The 22694-nt window shown below is 44.6% G+C and overlaps 1 long non-coding RNA gene across 3 annotated transcripts; it reads right to left on the reverse strand.

Annotated features, from left to right (window-relative positions):
- Positions 1 to 941: 941 nt before the first annotated feature.
- Positions 942 to 17146, reverse strand: LOC146183078 (uncharacterized). 3 transcript variants are annotated; one of them, XR_014708715.1, is made up of 4 exons: positions 16926 to 17146; positions 14416 to 14536; positions 10209 to 10306; positions 942 to 1101 (listed from the first exon to the last, which is right to left on the reverse strand). It is a non-coding gene; the product is annotated as an uncharacterized LOC146183078 (long non-coding RNA). The 3 variants fall into 3 exon arrangements; XR_014708714.1 differs by lacking the exon at positions 16926 to 17146 and having other exon boundaries at positions 14416 to 14933; XR_014708713.1 differs by lacking the exons at positions 14416 to 14536; positions 16926 to 17146 and having other exon boundaries at positions 10209 to 11400.
- Between the last annotated feature and the right edge of the window lie 5548 nt (positions 17147 to 22694).

Genomic DNA, 22694 nt, shown 5'->3' on the forward strand with positions numbered 1-22694 from the left:
TTCATTGGAAGAATACCAAAAACTGCGGAAGCGGCTTCGCATAGAGTTGTGACCGGTACACGCCGGAATCGAAGGCCGTACTCGATTTGGCCTCGCGGAACGTCAGCGGCTCAACAACCAGGGAATTCGCGAAATTTATGGAATTCTACAGGAGCTGCAGCCAGCCGAGAATGTGATCCTCATTACTGTGTAATCTCTAACTCCTCTGTAATCGTACATACACTTAAATTTTGATTAGTTTTCAGTAAAACACGCACGTACACAATCATCGTTCCGTCTGTAGCCGTCGTCGACGCGGGCTCAGGCCGTTGCTGGGCTGGACGTCTCCACGGCTGCCTGTAAATGCTTTGTGCCATTTGAACATTCGCAGTAAACACATCGCGTCATTGCCTTCATCACAATAGTAATTAGTGCCTTGATAGGCTGCAGCCAGGTCCCTGTAGGTGCCCTATCGTCTGCTCGAAAATGCACCCCAAAAATGTACCAGCCCTCGAGGGCGTCTTGTGCGCATGCGCGCCGCGGCATCGGGCACGCCAGCCGCGCCATCCTGTAGAAGCGGCAGTTTTTTGACGCGCCCGTCATGGCCGACGTGCCGTGGCTGACGTCGCAGACTTAGCCAGTTGCGTCGAAAATGTCGGACTATATTAGGGCGTTTAGTGCAAGGAATGAGTGCACTCTGAAGGTGCAAGACATTAGTCTGATCTCAAACGATGAGACATTCGGCATGGGAATGCTACCATGCTATGGTGATACTCTGCATGGTTGCAAGGCTCCTACATCACACCTCATGTTTGTGTTGTGCATAATACTAATATGCCAGCTTTAGGCCTTGTGCAAGGCCTCAATCAGTTTCTGCTACAGTTATGACACAAAATGTTTTGCAGAAATGATGCTCTCCATGAGATGAGTCTCAAGTGCAAAGAATGCAAGCTTCCAAAAGATACATGTGGTCACCTGGATTGGCTTTATTGGCTGATACAGTGTGGTCACAAAACATCTGCTTTCGGTCCACCAGGTTCGAGCTTGGATGCAGGTTTCCTTCTTCAGCTGCTCTTGGCCTGTTGGATTCGAGCTTGGATACAGGTTTTCGCTGTGCGACATCTGCAAAATGCAAAAAAAAAAGCAGGACTATATTCCAAAATCCGAAAATTCAGCTGTCTTTACAAAACATTCTGAGAAAGGGGTAATTAGGTGCTCTATTTTTAATTGATAACAATTCAAAAAGTTTCGATTCTGAACTACAGAAATATGACGAACTGACACAAGAATACAGGCGTTCAGCATCAGTCCATCACAAAATCTAATACCTTAGTCGAACAGATATTTCAAGGGTCTTTGAACCATATCCTATCAATCAAAGACATCTGAGCACTGCTTCATGGAAAGCTACAATAACTAGAGTGAACAGAGCAGTCCAGAACTGGAGACTGGACTTTGAGAAATAGAAGTGTGCATTCTAGATATGGCTTAGCACACAGAGCTAGGAATAAAACCAAACCTGAAATGAAAGATTATGCAATTCTACATATATGGTCATAGAAGAAAAACAAAATTGCACACAGAACAGTACGGAAAGTATATCATCATTGCAACTTGTACAAAAACAGTTGATAACACATCTTCAAAAGTGCACGAGTATTACTTGAGCCCAGCAGCGAATTATCAATGGCAATAGCGGGGTACAAGAGCTTAGTGAGATGATGGAATCTTTCAATGGTAATCGAGAATGCCATGTAGAAGTGGCACAACTCTCCCCAAGTTTACTAAAAGCTTGGTTAGGATTCATGACGGCCCCTCAGCCTTCCTTCCAATAAGGTCGAGAAATACCCTAACCACCCGAGGCAGTGGAAACAGTGCATAGGGATCAGGTTAACTGATATTCACAAACATGCCTTGACTAACACCTTTACTCCAAGCGGTCCTCGAGGCCCTTTTTTTTTTTTTTGGAAATGAAGCTCCACTTGAATTGCTCCTCGAGTGCATGAGAAAACAGAGCATCTATAAGTGGCAATGACACTACTATGGGGACACCTAGACTTCCACTTGCAAACATGGGGCATCGCAGCTTTCACACACTGTGCAGACTTCGTTCTACTGCATACCAAGCCTTTCATGAAAGTGGATACAATAAGGATTCACAGACCCACTCTGAAGCACTGGCTCCGAGAACCTCAATCTGACGCGAAAATACTGAAACATCGTTTCAAGTACGACCAAGAAAAGCCTCCTAAGTTTCTGCGGCTGACGTTGAGCATGGATAACTATCGTCAGTTGCAGATTTCAATGCTGTAGTTGATCATCGCATTATGCTACTGTGGTGTAAACACATTTCAAGTCATCACCAGATACCTTAGCAACATTTCAGAGCACGCCGAGTGCCAAGTTGCAGAAAGCATTTGATGGCTAACAGCAAATGAAACATGTGCAGTGGTTTCTGTGAACCACTGTGGACAGTGGTGCAATCGTGGGGAATGTCATATTGTAAATAGGAAGACAGCGAGGTACCGGAGGTGCAGTTGTGCCATGGAACACCTGTGCTGCACACATCAATGGCTTTCTGATTGCCTCAAATATACTTGTATGTCTAGATGCAGTGCTGAAGGGGCGGGGGGGGATCAATTCTGTCTTTTTAGCTGTGGAGAGATATTTGCAGTTGGTGGAAGGCATGGCTTTTCAAGTGCGCTTAAAATTAAAGCTCCTAGCTTGCTTGGAAACAGAAGCGGCATTTGCTTCTGGAAAGACAAATTTGTTGGCTTGGGTGCATGCGCTATAACATGCTTCTTTGAACCTCACATGTGCTCAACGCTCGCCGCTGAGCACTCAGAGGGCAAATATGCAACTAGGTCACTAGAGTTCACAGCAGTTCGAGCAGTTCTCAATGCCTAAATCCTGTTCTACATCAGCCATATGTCACTGGCAGTGAATGTTGATAGATGTGAATTGTTTTCAGCCATTTTTCACAGCTGACTTGTTCATGCAGTCTGAAAAACATATTTTACTAGGCTGTGACTTTTTTTTTAACATCCAAAAGCGACTCAGGCTATGAGAAATGCTGTAGTGGAGGACTGCAGAAATTTCAACCACCTGGAGTTCTTTAACGTGCACTGATGTCGCACCGCACATGGGCGCCTTGCTTTTAGTCTCCATCGAAAAGCGGCCGCCACAGCCTACTAGCCTGTGACTCTTGAGGCAGATTGTCGATGCTGTTCACAAGGACTTGGCATTAGAAAATGAGCATGTTACACGTAGTGGCATGCACTTTCCGGGCCAAATTTTGGCCTTATGGCCCATTCGGTTGGGGGGACGAGAGCAGAGGTGCCGAGCAGTACAGAGAAGTACAGGAGCACGCCGAGCGAGGGTGTAATTTTCCTCCCACGGGAACGCTCTCTGCGTGTCGAGAGCAGTACGCCACGACCATTGTGACCGCACTTCCCTCCCCAGCATTCTCCGCCTACCCGCAGTAGCAGCAGTTGCAACCCGAGAAGCAAACACTCCATGTAGAACTGCTTTGCATGCCTTTGTTCTCACAGCGCGGCGATCTGCCTCCTTTGGCCCTTTCGATGCCAGCAGTGACTCTCAAACCTGAGCAATGCTTTGCAGCCACCATTTAGGGCGTCACCGACTTGAGAAAAGAAAAAAGATGGTGCGGATACACCGCTTTATGTCATGTGACTTCCTCTACACTCGCTTTAGATGAGGGAGCAGCCGGGAGTACATTCAGGTGCTCTCAGCAAAGGAAAAGACCTCCTCCTCTACCATTGGAAGCCAGTGATTCTACTCCTGCTCTACCACTGGAGGGCACCCACTTGTCTGAGAGCACTTTCGAAGTGCTCTCGAGGGCGCCTGCTCTCCCGCTCGAATTCGCCATTAGTCTTGCCCCGTATGCCACTTGTGCTGTCTGGAGTGGAGAAATATTTCTGAAGGGTAAGTCGGAAGAAATGCTGAAAAGCATTCAAGAATCTGAACTGAACCTTAAGTAGAGAAAAGACTGTTTTCTGCACTTTATGGAGCTGAGGTAGCGTCGAGTGGAGACATGTTTTTGAATTTGGCCACTAGGGTAAAATTTGAACTAACTATTCCACACGCAAAACACTCATGTCCTAATGTCAAGTCCTCTGAACATTCAGAAGCAAACTCGATATTCACAGGCTAACAGAACGTTTCCCAGGCTGCATGAAAAGGCAGCTGTGAAAAACAGCTGAAAACGCTTAATGTTAGGCAAAATGTCGCTGCTGCTGTGATATTGTTCATGTAGAGCATGCCATATGCATTGAGAAATGCTGTGAAATTTAGTGACCAAATTTGTTTATTAAGATTTGATTTGAAGTTGCTGCTACACTTGATCTTTAAGCTTGCAGGGCTCAGGGGAGAGGGAAGAAAATATGCGTGCTTCTTCGCTACATATACACCCAAACCAACAAATTCAACTCGCTGATTTCAATTTCCAAACAAAGCTTGGAGCCACAATGGTCACTGCACTTGAAAAGCCATGCCTTCTGCCTACCGTGAATATGTCTCCACAGAACAAGTGAACCAACCGCTTTGACAGCACCGTGTGTCCGTAGAGTACATAGTACCCTGATGTGACAAGCAAGCCATTGATGCCTGTAGCACAGATGTTGACATTGTTCACAAGGCTCAATCACGCTACTAGTGGCCCCAGCTTCCTTTACACGTACTTCTTCATCATCATCATCAGCCTGATTATATCCACTGCAGGGCGAAGGCCTCTCCCATATTTCTCCACTTAACCCGGTTCTGTGCTAGCTGCGTCCACTTGACCCCTGCGAACTTCTTAATCTCATCCGCCCACCTAACTTTCTGCCGCCCCCTGCTACGCTTTCCTTCCCTTGGAATCCAGTTTGTTACCCTCAGCGACCATCAGTTATCCTCTCTTCGCACTACATGTCCTGCCCATGTCCATTTCTTCTTCTTAATTTCTACTAGAATGTCGGTAACTTGAGTTATTTCTCTGACCCACTCTGCACGCTTTCTATCTCTTAATGTCACCCCTACCATTTTTCATTCCATAGCCCTCTGGGTTGTCCTCAACTTAAGTAGAACTCTCTTGGTTAGCCTCCACATTTCAGCCCCATAGGTGAGTACAGGCAAGATGCAACTGTTGTATACTTTCCTCTTGAGCGATACCGGTAAGCTGCTAGTCATAATCTGAGAGTGCTTGTCAAATGCGCTCCATCCCAATCTTATTCTTCTTATTATTTCCTTTTCGTGGTCCGGATCTGCGGTTACTACCTGTCCTAAGTAAACATATTCGCCTACTACTTCCAGTATTTCGCTACCTAATGTAAACTGCTGTTCCTTCCTGAGGCTGTTGAACATTACCTTAGTCTTCTGCATACTGATTTTCAACACGTACTTGCTAAGACCAAAAATGGGAAGACTGCAAAAATGGGGGGGGAGGGGGGAGGAGGCAGCATTTCTGTACAAAAGGGGGAGGCGGCTGCTACTTTCAGGCAGTGTCTGATGCGTCCTAATCTAAACATCCTAAGCATAAAAACATGCAGCAGCAAGCATGCAATGCATGTCTAAAGGTGTGCGTCCGTCGAGATATCTGCAGGCCGCCACCAAATGTTCTCACTACGTCTCTATAGCCAGCGCAAAACTGATCTGCATGCCCACCACCAGTTTTCTCTCAGTACCATCGGAGCGCTGTTTAAATTTTTTAATGCAAAACCATAACTAGCCCATTTACACGTAATTTCATCCGTGACCGTCGTTGGCTGCGTTGGTTCCGAAAAAAAAAGAGCAATCACGCCATTGCTGAGCATAGAGCAGCTTAGTAACATAAGGCATGCGGCTGAGCTCAATAAGAAGGATCAGATAACATGACATTTGGGCAAAGCCTTTAACTTCAAGTACACTGAGTGGCTGCCCTTAGCTCAGATCGAAAGCAAAGCCAGCACAGCATCTATATCTACTGTGGCTGCATTAGCTGTGCATCCCTGCCTACAAGAAGCGCAGTACACCAACTGTTTTCGCAGCCAGCGACACCTACTCTTGCTCGGCTAAAGTCTGTTTTGACTGATTTCCTGCTTAGCCAATGATGCCGATGGTGCTAGTGTGGCCTCTGATGGAGATGCTTGAAATTATAATGCGGCTGCTGATTCCTCGGTGCTGGTTCCGCAAAAGCCATTCTTTGCAGGCAGAAGCCCCTTATCGGAAGATTTAGGGCAGTGATCGTGCAATCAGAAAGTTTGGTCAAACATCTGAAGTCTTCTAAAAAGTCGGAAGGGTTGGCTGCAGGTATGTATGCAACATGCCTTCCCCACAAGTGTGTCCTTGTCTGTGGAAGCCACCAAGCAGAGCAAACTTACTATTAGTCCTCAAATTTGTACCGTAGCTCTGCACTAAGTAGGTTCTGAAACACTGCTCATATACAGCGACAACTTAAAATGTGCAGCACCACAGAAGTATGTGATGATCAACTACAGCACTGGAGTTAGTGATAGACCATGATTATGCCTACTTGGTGTCAGAAGCTGGGATGTCAGGAGGAATACCAAAGCCATACCCAGAAAAAATAATGTGCTAGAAGTTCTAAGTTAACCAGGTTTGACCTGGGCTGTCACTCAGCCAATGCTTCAGAGAACAGATCTGTGCATACTCACTGTATCCACTTTAGTAAAAAGCTTGTAAACCCGCAGAACAAAGCCCACAGAGAGAACAAATGATAAGATGTCAAGTGTTTACAAGTTGAGTGCCAGTCTATGAGCCCTCAAGGTCACATAACTGCCAATAAATGAAAAGCAGGCATTCAGGGCTACGTGGAGTTGAAGTCAATGTATTCTTATGAAGTCAAGATTTCCTGTCACTATACTCAATCTCACAAGCTGTCTGCTGCACCTGGCCCATTCGAGATCATATAGATTATAGTAGGTAATTGTGCTCTTAGGTGCCTCTCACCCCTTGAATTGGCCAGGGAGAAAGTAGGAGCACAATGACCTACTTGGACCCTTTGCAAAACTCAATGCGTCACCTATATTATATAGCAAAATCTTTGTGGGAGAATATTTTTGCACATGTTGGGTGCACAGTCACGTGATACATGGGTGATGTAGCCTATATGTCACATACACATATCTCCTAGATTTTTTTTTTTTACAGAGGCATGCTGCTTAGTCAAAAGATGCGATGCGCGGGAGTGTAGTGCGCACCGATTCTGTGCGTTTGCAATTTTTTGTTTTCGTTCTGTTTCTTCCGATAGTTTGGTGGAACGGCTGGTATGCAATGCGATGCGGGATTCTGGAGTCGTGAGTCTGTTTTTTCACAGCATGTCACCGGGATGGTGCGTTTGCTTTCTGCAGTCTAAAAAAAATGTGCAAGAGTACTTGCCGTGTGCGGGGCTGAATATATATTGAGTACCAGAGTGAGAGTTATTTGCACACACGCATGCCCATACGTGCCCATACACATGCAGTTTTGTAGTGGCGCAAAAAAAAAGTAATTCTGTCAAGACAGAGCATCTTCTAAAGGGCACGTAAACTTTGACGTTTGGATTAAGCAATGGAATTATACAAGATGTTTCACATAAGGTTTGCTTTATGGGGTTTAGCGCCCCAAAGCGACTCAGGCTTGTATCACATGGGGGGCTTAACTCAAGGTACAAAACCAGCCCATGTGCGGACACAGAAGCAGTCAAACCTTCGGTGCTACAAAAAAAAAAAAGCAAGCATGCACACTGCTCTGTGCTTTGCCGAGGCAGCTCCAAGCCATCACTCACTTGAAACCGTGCTGCCTGCGTTGGCCAGCCTGCCCCCCCCCCCCCTCGATTCATTCATTTTTCCGCACTGCTAAATAAAAAAAAAAGAAAGCATGCATACTGCTGTGCGTTTAGCTCGCAGGACAGCTAGACTCCCCTCCCATTACCTCCACTCCCCCTTCCCACCCGCCACTCATTTTAAAGGACCAACATCCCAGCACCCTTGCGTCCTTCCCGCACAGACCAGGCAACCCTTTTCTCACTCTCTCCCAGTAGAATGAAAAAAAAAGCCCATGCAGGACATGCAGGAGTGACATAGCCACGTCACTTTTGTTTCAACGAGGTTTGGGTTGCTTTGACCTGAGCAGCAGTATAGGGAGCGCTCAAGATTTGATTGCTTCTGTGCGCAGCACGTTAGAGCACAGGGCTCGATCGGCCACCCTTGTACCTTAAGTTAAACCCGTTGTGTGAAACGATAGTGCCGGAAAATTGTTGGTTCATAAGCTAAGCCACATCTTTTATGAATTTACAACTTAACTTCAAACACCAACGTTTATGTGCCCTTAGAAGATGCTCTCAGTCTTGACAGTTATTTCTTTTCTGCCACTGCAAAACAGCATGTGTGTGGCGTGCGTGTGTGCAAGTAACTCATGCACTAGCCTTGCATGTTTTCATTACAATGAGGAAAACAAATGCACAATCCCTGCAGCGCACTGTGAAGAAGAACACTCTTGACTCCGTGTCCTTGCATTGCTCGAATACCACCAACGCCACTAAACCACCGGGAGAAAAAGAATGAAAGCTAAGCAAAAGATAGCAAATGCACAGAATCGGCGCTCACTCTAAATTCCCTTGCATCATGCTTTTTGACTGAGCAGCGCTTCTCTCTCAAGGAAAAAAAGAATACAAACTCCACAAGATATGTGTACGTAACACATAGGCTATGCCACTGATGTATCACATGATTGTGCACTGAAGACATGCAAAAATATCCTCCCAATTCCCTTTGGGGCAGAAGTTGGGTGCAATGCTGAATATTTCTGTATCAAACCTCATGTTATGCACGAATCTGACGAGAAGCATGCCTTCACTATTGAAAACCAGAAGGGCGGAAGTGGGGGGGGGGGGGGGGGTTATGAATTTTGTTACTGAGTGGAGCAGGTAATGGATGTGGTCATTGTCACAAGAAATGTCTCCTGGCAGCCACCTATTTCTGCCCCCAAAACAGGTTTGGCCGCCACAGTGAAGGGGTTTGCGCTGAGCAGAGAAGCATTGCAGAAATATTCTGCCAGAAAAACCCCATACTTCATTCATGGTCTATGATTACATATGGCATAGTATTATCAATAACACTCCCCTGTTTTCTCTTTTCACTTTACATACAAATTATATTCGCACTCAGTTTAGCTACCAAAAAAGTGCAGGGGGGCCTTTTAGAGAGGAAATTTGTCAGAGCTGATTTATAAGAAAGCAGCCATCAACGGGTTTAGTTGAAGACAGGAAGACCAGAAAAATAACCCTCCAGAAAGGTCTTCAAGGAGTTCCAATTTGAGAAAAATTTATTCACAGTAGTTTTGCATAAATGTGTGAAATTTAGGAAAACAAAGACAAACATGCTGAAAAAAAGAAAAATTAAATAGGGACAAGAGAGGTGGCAACTGCGAAAAAGAGAGCCACCTGTAACCATGGTCTAGACGCATGCCAGGCTGTCACTTTGGGTTTATATTATATAGGCTCATGCTCTCTTCGATTGTTCCCTCTGAAGTGCACTTTTAGTTTTCATGTAGGCTTGCTTTTAGAGAAAAACCATGCAATTTTTTTGAGAATTTTAAGCAGCAAATAATTTCAGGAGTTCCAAAGCTCCTTGAAATAGTTCCTGAAAACCAAGCGTACTCAATGATATCAAAGACCTGTGTAAACCACACTCCATGATCATCATATTGAAGGGAATGGCTTACCAGCCCAGCCTCTGGGGCCTGCGCCCAATAAAGTATGGATGCATCATGTAGAACTTATGAAATCAGCTGGTAATGACATCTGTTTCAAAACTTCTGGCTTTTCCTATCTTAAAGTAAGCTCGCATTTTCAGTAAGTAGCACTTTAGTGGATAGAATGCAGTAATTTATAATAAAAGACAGCTTCAGCTTGTCCTCAATGTCCTTTTATTACTCTAAAGCTGAACATGAGCTATGAGAGACTCTGGGTTAATTTCCAGAGCCCTCTTCCACAAAAGTTCTTCAAGCTATGCAGTGGCACCAAATGTGGGCAGGCAAATTTGCATTTTGCCTATATCAACAGGCCACAGGTACCATTCCACTCCGCATTCTCAAACTCAACAGCCAAATGTCATAGCCAATAAGCAACGGCAGCAAGCAAAGAAAACACTGAAGAAACCTAAATGTCAAAATAAACATGAGGGGTCACAAATGCAGTAGTGGGTTAGGCAAATAAAAAACTACACATACTGAAAGATGTCTTCAGTACTTACATCAATGTCCTGCTTCTTGCCCACCACAGCACAGCACAATTCCGGCAAAGGGTATAGAGCTTGAAGGAGCCATTGCTTACGAAGCCACATGGAACTTGCTGCAAGGTAAAAAGTACCATGACCCAAGAAATTAGTGAAAACGTAATATGGTGCAACACGTACATGCAGAGGCTTTGTGAGCAAGAAATAAAGGCACAGAGTAGGAACACCACAATACTGTTTTTTTTTTCTTGAGATGATGCACGACATGCTGGTGCAGGTCACTGCATGAAATTTGCCTCTGCCTGCTAAATAATCTTAAATTATTATTTTTTTAATTCAAAATTTCACTTTGGGATTCAATTAGTTGAAGGGCGATTGCCTACAATGCCAGAGAAGAAACAATGTTGACATCACCCGAGACATACCAACAGTGAAATAAAATAACTCCTTTCACTCCATCTCGTCGCCAGCCTGGCAAAAGAGCAAGTCAGGCATCACAGTGCCCCTAGTTACAAATAAAAAAGCATTTACTTGACCTTAACTGCAAGTGCATTTTAATAGCCTATCCATAATCCACCAGTTCCCACTAGGTTCGAGATCAGACAAGCCCTCCCTTTCTTTATGCTTTACATCGAGGCGAGCACCTTAATTGGTACTGCAGGGCCTAATACATGCCTGCAACTACAATACTACTTTTCTAAGAGATGTGGAACTTCATTAAAATTCATTTTATGACCGAAGTAGCAAAGATTGTATTTTATCTTGAAAGAAGCAGCAAGAAAAAACAAGGGTATGAAAGGAGACAATACGGGCACTAGCTTACAACTAATGTTTATTGAAGCACACATGAAATATATAGAGAAGACGAGCAACAACGCAAACCACTCAATCACTGATAAGCAAAAAGCAAGACATGAATCACTAAAATTTAAGAACAGTTCCCTATCTAGATAACCCAACTCACTGCATGGTAACATGATGGATGGCTCACTAACACATTCATTACCTAGTTGTAAAATATGTCTAGCTTCAATGATTTCTCAGCTGATTTGCAATGGATGACAGCCAGAATGTGCACAGCAGAAAGAAACTGAAAGCAACCAGTGCATTCTTACAATGCACAGCCAAGTTGACCTCTACCTATATCTACTCAAATGGAACCGTTCGGAAGTTTTAGTGATTCATGTTTTGCTGTCTGCTCATTGGTGACTGAGCGATTTGCAGTGTTGCTTGGCATTATATATTTATTTGCATCAATAAACATTAGTTGCGAGTTAGCATCTGCTTGCTTCTTTTCACGTCCTTGTTTTTTCGTGCTGCTACATTCAAGATGACACCTTGCCAACTCACCCAAATTACATCCTTATGATTGTATTTTAGTCAGTGAAATTTTACTTCATGTGACACTAATCAACACACATGACCACGTTTCATGGAACTTAAAGCCAATCAATGAGAGCCTCATCATAAAGCATGAAAGTTGGCTCAGATATGCAGCTCTCCATGCCAACACAGCTTGCACAGACATGATTTTCTGTGGTAAACAAAACACTGGGCTGCTGCAAGGGCGGTACAGAGCAAGCAGAGGGTGCTCTGACACTGAGAAGAAATGTGGCATTGAATCTTGCTGTACATGGAGGCAATGTTTTGGGGCTATGCAGCCGAGTCTGGGTACGAAAGAAAAGGAGAAAAGTTTCTGTCCCCTTGCCGTGAAGAGTGGTTTGCTCACTATTTGGGCTAGGAGTGTACTGGGCTGAAGTGAAGGGAGGAAGTTGGAGAGTTAATGCAAGGTCACTAGGGCTGAAGTAACCCACTCTACATGGCAAGGGGAAAGAGGTATGTTGCCTCTTCCTTTCTGCCTAACTTCAGCTGCATAGCCACAGTTATCCCCGAGTATAGTGATGAGCTACCGTGATCAAGACTTGTAGAACTGAAAACTGAAAGTAACAAAGGGGTATGGCATGATTAAAATATCTATGGTGTCCAGGTGAATAGCACGCTGCACTCCAGGGTTGCTGACTGCGCATTTACTTATTTTATATTTAAAAAAAACAGTAGTTAGTGAACCATAAATATAATACTTCTGCTATTATCAAGATTCCACAGCTCTGTAAACTGCATGAAGAAAGTGAAACTCAATAGCTTGCACTGACAACTCACCAGGCACCCACTGGTGAAATAAAAGTGGAGCAAAATGTCATCTGCATTCACCACATTCATCATGAAGGTATTGCAGACACTAAGCATAGCTCACCATCATAGCACTTCTGATATCATATCCAAGCCCTCTATAAAGCTACCTAGCTTGTTACATGAACATATCAACAGATGACTTTTCAATGGTCATATGACTGACCAAATTCTCATGAAAAAAAATGTTTATGACTAAATCAGCACTTTTCTCAGAGTTCACTGCATGGGAGTGAGTTCGTCAACTGCTAGTGTTTCAGAAAAAGGGGTCATCAAACTGTAAGTAACCTGAGTTGAGTTGCAAACAACAAAATTTCGGAGAGTGGTGAGGAGCAGACTTTGTGGCATTACGAAGGTCATCTACTAACGCTAACAGTAGGCAACCTTGATTTGATGACAGGGTTCAACATGCCAAAGAAACTTAGACAATGAGGGTCAGCAATAGTAGGTAGCTCTGGATAATTTTGACTATCTGCACTTCTTCAATGTGCACTGACACTGTACAGCACATGGGGACTTAGCGTTTTGCTACCACCGAAATGTAACCACCCCGGCTCAGACCGAGCCCGCGTCACCCAGCTCACTAGTCAAATGCCCTAAACACTGAAACTACCACAGTAGGGTGCAGGCAGCCTTGAAGAGGGTTACATTTGCAGGCATGTTTTGTACAAGCCAAGCTTATATAAGCTGGGTATGGCCAAGCTGCGGCTAATGAGTAGCATGAGGCTCCTTGCAAAGTGCAGATACCGACAGCTTGGCACCTGTCCACCACCCACCATTTGCAGTATTTCTGCCTCTACAGCCAGCTTCTCTGTTCTTTCTCCTTTAAGTTCCAAACCACCTATTGTTTAGAATTCTTTTGAACAATGAAACAATATGCCACCCTTATGGACATACATCTAACAGAGCTGCTCACGACTGTAACCATGCTCATTCGAGAATTTCAATATGCTTGCTTTACAAATGGGGCAGTAGAGGCATATTAACAATCGTGGCATGAGTTCTTCACTGTGACCACCAGCTTTGTTAAATGAAAAAAAAAAAAGTCATTATCATTTACTTTGCTCTTTGTAAAATGTTGCCTTTTTAGTCAAGAGTTCTCATTTAAGGTATGGCAGCAGTTGCGTAGGCCCATAGCTAAAGAGCTCTCTGACATATGCCCGCATTGTATTAGCTTGCTCGTACATTGAACTGAGCCTTAGCAAGCTTTGCGGTGATGCAAAGAGATGTTTGCCCATGCTAACATCTCGGCATTTCCATAATGGCGCAGATCAGTGTCTTCACTCTACTTGTGCTATGAGCATTCCTGTCATTAGCACATATTGAAAGTAAAAAGGATGACAGCAGGCAATGCGACATATGCCAGCAGAGACACGTTCACCTGCTTTTCCTCTGCACATACAGTGAATTACAATCCCAGAAGTGAAGTGGTCTGCCTGCTCCGCAAAAGAGCACCTGCATCCAGTACAGATTGTGTCCCCATTGCGTTTGGAACTCATGCCAGCGCAAGTAGGTGGTGCCCATGAACTGATAGAAGAATTGCCTGTTATTCTGTGTGCTAGCCCGTGCTTCGTCTACACGTGTCAGCTGCTTTTAAACCTGTAATAGGTCTGCATTTCTCCCGCTGCTTCTTGGGATGGCATTGACATCAACAGTTTATGCCATTCTTTCGTATAGCCGAGTGCGGGCAAGCAGGGTAAAATTTCTTTGGCACTATTCTCAAATAAAAGGAAGTCGCAGTTCACCATTTTCACTGTTTCAGAGTTCAGGAATGGCTTTAAGATCATGAATAGCACATAAAGATGATTTCCGCACAAAATCTTCTAGTCACACTCCGAGCTGAGGTCTTTAAAAAAGATTATTGCATAATACTGCTACTCTTAGACTTGCTGTCCTCAAGAGTAAGCACTAGTTCATGACAGCAATTTGCATTCATAGCAGTGGCAAGTAATAATCATCTATTATGGAGCACAGAGGGCACAGTCAGCACAGCAGAGCATGCTACTGGAAATAGAAGGTGCAGCTGACCAAATACTCAAGCAAACTTCTAGCCGGTTCTGTTGATTTCGGAAGAGCAATCCACTGCTCCAGGGACCGATCTTGGCTCAGCAATCGCTCCCCATCTGCATTGGGAAGATGGGACCTGTGTTCCGGATCTGCATTTGGAATACAGTTACTCCAAAAAGAGCAGAAAATAATGTTCTGTAAGTCACTAAACCCTGTGATTGGAATTGACTATTAGTAAAGTCTTGTCATCTATCACCTCGATCTGCTCATAATTTAAGTAGCATTATAAAAGTCTGCGATTCTGCAGGAACCTCTGATCTCACACCAAGAATTCAGTGCCCATAGCAGGCACAACGCGCATCTAGAGATGCCAGGTAATGTAACTCGAAAGAAATGTTATGCTAACTCTTCTTTACCTACTAAGAGAGCAAACAGTATTTCTGTCATCGAACCTTCTTTTAAACACTATTTCATGGCAATGGCAAAAGGCATTTCGAGTCAACTGGAGGTCTAACCTAGTACAGTGGCGATGAACGAGCCCCTGAGCCTGCCATGTGCCAAGGTGTAAATGCACTTCACTGCAATGTACGAGTAAACAAGTGGAAGGCTGGAAGCTTGAACAATCTGTTTCCAGTAAACAGTGACGTTTGGGTGGTTAGGTTGGAATACCAAGCAAGCACTCTGCCCATAGCTTTATCTACTAGATTTCCTCTCAAAGGTATAACCAGCAAACAATGTCTGCAACTTAAGCCAGGAGTACAATCCCAGCATGTTCTGAATGTTCTGAAGACTTCGATCATCACATTTACTTTTTAATCATGCCAGTCACCTCAACATCAAATCAAAGCAATATATGTGGCAGCTTATGGAACCCTCGCACATACGAAACACACCGAGAAATGCAAGCCAGTCAGTCTAAAGGCAGCCTATCATCAGCATATTGTTCATGGCCTTCACAGGGCCACCAAGTTTGCTCCCTGACCACCCTATGAACATGCAGTGTTTGCACCCCAAATCGGGTTACAGAAAATGTGGCGGCTCTTTAAATGAAATAGGAGCAGTGCACCAAGAAAGGCAAAAGTTCGTCCCTAGCTCCCATTATGTCAACTGAAGAATGTGCAGAGTCAGACAAGAAATATAGATTTCTGAAAACATGTATTCTGTATAGAAATATGAGTGATATCTAGGAATCTAGGAAGATAGTGGTACCAGTGCAGTAAGCAGTCTGCCCCTTGTGCATCATGAAGGGCCAATGCTCTCGAATTTCCAAACCTTTTATCATGCCAAAACATGCTCACCCGATCAATTATGAATTGTGAAAGGCTACACACTCTAAAGTGGAAACAGTTCCATGCAAAAAAGTAAAAAGAAGCCAAATGCAGAATGTGATGTGACTGTTCAAACAATGTCTGGAAGTGCATGTGGCAACCAAGCAATTCATAAATGTGGTAGCCATTCATAATCTAGATCCAGACACAACACTAATTCCATATCAACATCTACCGTTGCTTCTACAAAACATGCATAAATTTAAACAAAACCCCACAACTGAATGATACTTTAAGCAAAGGCTTGCTTTGCTTGGAATTCTGCATGCACTCTTCATTTTGAAACTTGCATGAATTTCATATTCTCACATCTGTGATGAATCAGTGGTATACTGAGTACAGAAAAACTGCACATTTTGATTCACATTTCATATTAGAGAAGATGAAAATGGGGCATCTCAGCACTAAGATTTTTTTCTGCTTCATTTGTAAATAATTAAACAAGAAAATCAATACTATTGGTACTGTTGAATGCATAATTACCTTTACACCTTACTGACATTTCTGGACTGAAGGTCTGAGTTTGGTGTCTGTCATTTATATGCGCTTAGTAGTTTTTGGGGATTACTTCAGTCACGACCAAAGTATGAAAAAGAAAATATCAAGCCCAATACAGGCGAAAAAATTCAAAATAGCTCAAAACTTTTTTTTTTTTTCCCTTCTGCTACCCAAGGCTCGACAATGGAGTTTAAGTACAGTTGCTGCTGAATCATACTGCCGTCGCATGTTCGCCGGCTCCATATCTCGTCATCCGCAATATTTATGGAACATAAGAATAATGATCTAGCCCTGTTGTAACGCAGGTAGGTTTTACCACTTATTCAATCCGTGTAGTTGCAACTGCACAAGCGCCGGATCTTCAACTGCAGCGCAACATAAGGCCCGGGTCGAGGCACTTGGAACTGGCCCATTCTAAATTCTTGCCGAAGGCTGAATTGCAGTAGGCGCCAGCATCGTGCACCCCGTAATGGTCTTACGAGTGATGATTTGTACGGCATATTCTACTCTGAGCGTGCAGGCCCTGGCACTAACTGTCTCTTTTCCTAGACACTGCAAACGCATTCACCCTTCCCTCGTCAAAAGCAAACTACCGTATGTTACAATGACATGCGCGTCTTGATGTTTACGAACTAGCGCTGTGTTGGCACGCATCATCAGTTCTGCGCAAAGTTTTTAGGAGAATGTACAGGGACGATGGAAATTAACTTACCTCCGAGATGTCAAATGTATGCCGGGTGGTGGCCGCCCTCCAATAGTCCCGTCGTCAGCGTAGTGTTTGCAGTGAGAGCGCACAAAGGAAACGCACTACCTGTCGGGCACGCGAGCACACTTTTTGCACAGGTATGCACACAACCTTACCACGCTTCTGCACATCGCACGAGCTATTTTGTTGCGCTCTGTGCCTCGTATATCTCGAAATAAGGAGCCGCCAGCAGCAAGGCCCCCAACAACACACAAGAGAAAAAGGCGCGACGCCACCAACTCATAATGGCTACGGCTAGCACTTCGATCCGCTTCGGCTGCCTTGTCTGGTTTCGACTTGTTTCGGTTTCGGAAGTCGCTGACCTAACGACTTTGCTGCTCGCCGAACAGTGGCAAGCACGATGTCGGGCGTCTACGCGCTAACGCTGCATGTTTGTCGTGTATACGCGCCTGTAGTTTGTACATTCAAAAATTAGCAGTGCTAGCGAAAGACCACCGTGAGTTTCGCTTCTTTTCTCGCGATGCTGGACAAACTGCGTGCTTTGCTTGTCATGGACGTTAGGTTGACCGCGGTCTGTGGTTCGGCGAATCGGAGCTTTGGCCCAAATTCATTGCCAAGTTCCTTGCGAAAACTCCTGTTCATAAACAGTTACAGTGGCAATTGTTTGTTTGTTAATATTGAAAGACTATACGGCGTTTTACAGATCAAGTGATTTGTTTGGAAACAGAAGATGCTGAATTAATTGTGCTCGCTCATAAAAAACAGTGGGCGAGCCCAATTCGGCTCGCCCGCTGTTCCTTTATGGGCGCCACATCTATGGCTGTCAGCTCGAACTGGTCACCTGAGAGCGATAATTTCTTGTGTGATATGTGCCTCACTACTTCAGTGTTTAACTCTTAAATGGTGACGAAATTTTTGAATGCCTGTAGCTTATAGCAAAAGCAAGGACAGTGGGGTGAAAGCCTGAACTCTCAATCAGGAAAGATATGCGATATGCAAAAATAGCTTACCGGTCAAGCTTCAAGTGAAGGCAGTGTGGGGTGTTTGCACGCTCTTTACTTCAATTAAGAAACTGACCATACAAATATTTCAACTTATCTCTGTGGCCTACAGCATACAGTAAAGAAGCTAAAGCAATCAAGCTGCTCTTTCCATGCAGCATAATGATTATGCACTGCTGGTGGAAACTGCACAACATATATTCGTGGAGTTGCACATGCAGCTTTCCTCAATGCCTCTCGCGTGACGCAGCCTACAGTTACACTGAAAAATATGCCAAATAAAATACATTTCCTTGCAATATGATGATTCAGCATATATGTGTATAGTGTGCATAGCTTCAAGATGCAACACATACTGTTGGTATCGCCTCTCATAAAGTACTAGGATTTGTGTATCTCTTCATTAGTCTAAGATCACCGATTCAATCCTTTCTTTTTTTTCTTTTTATTTGACATTGAGACGGACAACATTTGCAAGTGTCATTGCGCAGCAGAAAGCTTCAATTCAGAGTAGTGCAGTTCAGCAAATTTTTGCTATAGTCTCAGGAAACTTAAAAATGGTGTATATAGGTGTAGATGTGCAAGTCAAAACTCAAAAGGCTGTAGGAGTTGTTTTGCTCAGCCTATCCTTGTGCTGAAAAAGAGAGTCAGGCTGGTTGGTTATAATGAGTCGATTGAGTGAACAGTGTTCTAAGATAGTAAGGGAGATAAAGAAGCAGAATTGTTGTCATCTTCTCTCCCATCCCATCTGTTAGTGCTGTTCAGTCGTTTGAGAATTGTCTTTCTGTGGTCTTTACAAGTGAATATGAGCTCGTGAAGTTTAGTACTGGAGTTGGCTTTCACATTTCTGCTATCACATTTACTTTTCCTTCTACAGATGAAACTACAAGCCAGTTCTTCATACAAACTTGTGATGCCTAATGGTGGTAATAGTGTGCAGTTATAGTGAGTTGTCTCCATTCATATGCAAAACACAATGTAAGGGAGATTTTGATCGCCAGTTTGACCGTCATCTGCTTGGCAGGCAACACATCAATGTTGTGCACACAGCCTTTGTCGTGCATATATGGCTGCGTCCAACTTTCAGAAACGAACGGTTGAAAGAGAAGCAAATGATGCTATTAGATCTAGTTGAAGTATCTCGCTTTTGACATTGCTTTACAGTAAGCTTGATATGTCGAGTAGTTGTTGCTCAGCGTGCATGTTGCCATATAAAGATTTCTGCATAATGAATGGAAGCAAGCACTTTTCTACTAATGTTGAAAATGTGCTGCAAGCCAAGACCAAAATTGTGAAATATGAAAAAGTGTACCTGTCGCAAATAATCATGAAGTAATCATTATATGAAAGCTCTAACTTTGACCTCTTTCATATTGGAAGGACTTACACAGTCTCAACGACTAATTTTTTAGCATGCAAGCATGTACATGGCCACGTAGTTTGCATGCTCTCTTAGAGCATCTGTTCACGCACTGGCTCCATGTGCTTCTACAAGCTCGCACAAATACGTGACCAGCTCATTCTCATTCAATCTTGCACAGTGGCTGTGCGTGCTTCTGTGAGCTCGCTCATGGGCTCATTCGAACTCACAAGAACTTGTACAATCTCATGCGTTCCTGCACAGTGGCTCTACGTGCTCTCATAAATCCACGTTTAATCTACCAAGAACTCACATATTCTTATACATTCTCATTCCCTCTCACACTTTCTTGTACAGCTCACATACAATTTTTTCAGTAGGGTACCCTTTTGTGGTCGGTTTCATTCTAAGACCTGCATGGGTACCACGGTACTATACGCATTTGACCATAATAGAATACAAAGAGTTTATCCCATCTGACCCACGTGAATAAAATTAGTATTAGAAATAAAACAAGCCAGTTCTTACTATATACTGAAAAGACAAATGCTGTTGACCCTAGTGACAATCACAATGATGATATGCTCTTTTCTTAATTCGAAAAAACAAATTGACGATTGCCAAGCTTTGTTTTAATACACTGTGCATTGTCTTCTGACCGAATGCATTAAATTGGGAAAAAATAGGAATACAGCCGTGCCCCGTTAGTATGGACGCTTTGGCTTCTGACCGACAAAAACTGTCCATAAAGCGAGTCATCCATAATAACGAGTCATATGAATAAAAACGAAACGTGTATAATTGATATAATTGAGAAAAAAATTAAAAATAATGGCTGCTGTTTTAATTAAATTTGTAATTAAAAACAGCCGAGCTGTCGATGCTACCCCTTCTCCACGAATCCGTCGACCCGAAACGTCATGTCTATTCTTATACCTTGTTAGCCATCCTCTTTAGTAGCTAAAGTCAGTAATGCCTAGACAGAGCGTAGAATAATATTTCTCAGTAAACATCACCCTGTTTTACTGAACAAAACTTCCGTAAGTCATCACAAGTAAAACCTGCTAGGATGGAAGCTTGGGCGAGTTGGTGACGGCTTACTTGCAACATAGCGCAAAACAGACAGGGACACAGTGAGACACACGGGTGTTGTAAGTTAGAGCCCGTCCCGTGTGTCTCGCCTTGTCCCTGTCTGTTTTGCGCTATGTTGCAAGAAAAGTAAAACCTATCAAGACGGAGAAGCAGAAACGGTACGCACCCATAATGTTGCCGAGGCAGCGAGCCTCCTCTTGCAGCATTTCATCGCTCATGACAGCACAATTCGCGCGCACATTCCCGAACCCCATTAACAAGGCTGACTCCATTTCTTCGAACTGTGCTGGGTGCTGTCAGACTGTGGCTTACGCTGTGATGCCGACGTTGAGCCATTTATCGGAGTCCTCTAGTATAGATGCTACCGTCAACCTGGCGAGGCTGTGGCCTAGCTGAACTTGGGTCCAGTTCCTCACGGCTTGAATTGACAGAGATGGCTTTTGCCACTTGTATTCACAGATTTCCCGCCTCGCGCTTAATTCCGCTCCGTTCTTTTGCGTTTAACTCCCGCCATGCCAAAATTCAGACTAAAGTTGAGAGTTACAGGCTCCTGCTTCCTTGCAGTCTTTTGCCTAGTTAACCTCCCTGACTTTTCGTTCTTCTGATTTTCTGCCTTGTACTGTTTCTGTAATGAAGCGAGGGAGTCAAGTTGGCAAGCTACTATACAGAGGGCTATCGAGCAGCCCTTTCCTGTGCCGTTTGTACGTGTTTCTATAAAACAAACACTGCAAGCTGAAGTACAGTTTAGAATGACGACTAGCCGACTATGAAGACCTCAGACCTTGTCAAGGCCGCATCGTTGACTCAAGCGAAGGGGCACAAAATGTGGCAGTTCGGCTGCGCAACAGTGACGAAAATAAGGAGCATGAGAATGAAGGGCGTTCAGGACGGGACGCCCAGTCCTGGTTGCGTGCTCGTCGCCTTTCTTTTGACGCTCTACTTCGTGAGTGTGTCTTAACCCTGACTGAAAAGCGTTAACGGCTTCATGCAACACACTTTGTGTTCTGGGATAGAAAAACTTCAGTCCCCACCCCCACTTTTGGCGCTTGTCTTTCTTCCTATTCTTTCTTTCATCGCTTTTACCGGCCTCTCTGTTCACGCTCAGCAGAATTTATTGCAACAACATGTTGCTGTTTTCCCGACTGCGGCCTTTCATTGCGGCGCTGCCGCTGCACCCATAAATCTCCAGGTTGCCTCCTTTTAAAGTCTTTCTCAGTCAGCTGACCCTCGGTTTGCTGGGTACGATCCCTTCCTTCTGCCCTCCTTTTCTCCTCCTCCTCTCTTCCTTTCCGCTCTTGCCCCCCCCCCCCCCTCCTAAAATGACGACACGCCCGCTTTGGTTCTTTCTAACTCCACAGGACTCGTTCAGGGATCCGGCCGTATCGGCTGTCGCATAGATTTCCGGCGTGCGCACCCTTCTTTAACTTGCGTTCGGACTCCCCTGCTTTTTTCAAACGATGTCCATATTAACGAGACAAAAATACATGGGCCGAGTGGGCTGTGTGCATTCTTCCCCTGTCCATTGTTCAGACAGCGAGTTTCTATATTAACAAGGCATATTGTGAGCCTTCTGTGGACCTTCTTTCATTTGTACATGCCATGATCTTCTTCTTTCATTTGTACATACCATCATCATCGTCCCGCGCGGCGCCGGCTCCGGCGCGCGCCTGGGTTCGTGATCGGATTAAAACGCTAGACAAGGCTTCGCAGCCCTTGCCGTAATGACCTCGCCGTCTCGATTAGCCTTGTTTTACAAGTGGTGGAGGTGAAACTTGATCCCCTTGCAGCCTTGGGCCCTGCCTCTCGCTGGAGCTACGTTCCGGTCGCCGTTTGGAAACTGCCACCATCGCTATGTCTACCGACAGCACCCGCGAACACGCCGGACCCTCTACCTCGGCTGCACCACCCCCTCCGACTGTGCCCACACGACAGCGCGACCCGCGGCTGTTCGCTGGTCGTCGCGATGAAGACGTCGATGACTGGCTTGACACCTATGAACGCTGCAGTGCCTACAACCGGTGGGACGATGCTCTGAAATTTCTCAACATCTCTTTCTACCTTATTGAGGTCGCCAGGACTTGGTTCGTCAACCGCGAGCCCCACAAAACTAACTGGACCACCTTCAAACAGCAGTTCCGACAGTATTTCGCCGACCCGGCAGTTCGGACTGAGATCGCGAAGAGCAAGCTCGCTTCACGCCTTGAAGGTCCAAATGAGTAATATGCGTCTTACATCGAGGCCATACTTGCACTCTGCCGGCGTATTAGTCCCACCATGGCGGAACCTGAACGAGTACACCACGTCTTGAAAGGAATCAACTCT

The sequence above is a fragment of the Amblyomma maculatum genome, chromosome 7, assembly GCF_055883805.1.
Source record: "Amblyomma maculatum isolate TAMU_Amacu chromosome 7, ASM5588380v1, whole genome shotgun sequence".
Lineage (NCBI taxonomy): Eukaryota > Metazoa > Arthropoda > Arachnida > Ixodida > Ixodidae > Amblyomma > Amblyomma maculatum.